Below are 1050 nucleotides of genomic sequence, written 5' to 3' on the forward strand. Positions count from 1 at the left end.
TGCTTCTCGTCAGACGAGACTAAAATAATACACAGCTAATTCCAGTCGCAAAATCAATTTAGCGAACGCTGCCAGAATCGCCCAAGCTGGACAACTTTAATACATGGTTGACGCAATTTGCCTCGTTCTTTAAACGCATCGACTCAGATATAAATGGTTCTATGGCACGAACAAATTCATTTCCTTTCTCATTCTTCATCCATTCTCTCTCTCTCTTTCTCCCACTCTTTCTCTCCCCCTCTCTCTCTCTCCCACTCTTTCTCTCCCTCTCGTTTATTTTTCTCCTTTATCTTTCTCTCTTTTCTCTCTCTCTCTCTTTCTCTCTCTCTCTCTGTCTCTCTCTCTCCCTCCCTCTCTCTCTATCTTTCTATCTATCTATTTTTCTCTCTCATCCCCTCTTTTCTTCTCATTTCTCCTTTTCGTCCTTTTCCTCCAGTCTTTCTCTCTTTCTGTCTACTTCTTTCTCCCTCTCTCTCTCCCTCCTTCCATCTCTCTCTCTCTTTCTCTCTCTTTCTCTGTATTATATGTATATACATATATATATATATATGTATATGTATGTATGTGTATATGTATGTATGTGTATATGTATGTATGTGTATATGTATGTATGTGTATATGTATGTATGTGTATATGTATGTATGTGTATGTGTATGTATGTGTATATGTATGTATGTGTATATGTATGTATGTGTATATGTATGTATGTGTATATGTATGTATGTATGTATGTGTATATGTATGTATGTGTGTATATATATATATCAATTTAACCAGAACTACGTTTTCTTCAACTTGCCACAGATATTTCCCCTTTCGACACAACAATTATTACAGAGAAGACCATTTTAATAATAATTAAAAACATATTCTCGTGTTTGTATAAACTAGCGTGAACACTCTCATTATACGTAACCATCGAATGAATGAATGAATAAATAAAGACAGACATATACTTACATCCACACATGTGTGCGCGCGCATCTGGTGTGTGTGTGTGTGTGTATGTGTGAGAATATATGTCGGTAATATATATATATATATATATA

The sequence above is a fragment of the Octopus bimaculoides genome, chromosome 21, assembly GCF_001194135.2.
Source record: "Octopus bimaculoides isolate UCB-OBI-ISO-001 chromosome 21, ASM119413v2, whole genome shotgun sequence".
Taxonomy (NCBI): Eukaryota; Metazoa; Mollusca; class Cephalopoda; order Octopoda; family Octopodidae; genus Octopus; species Octopus bimaculoides.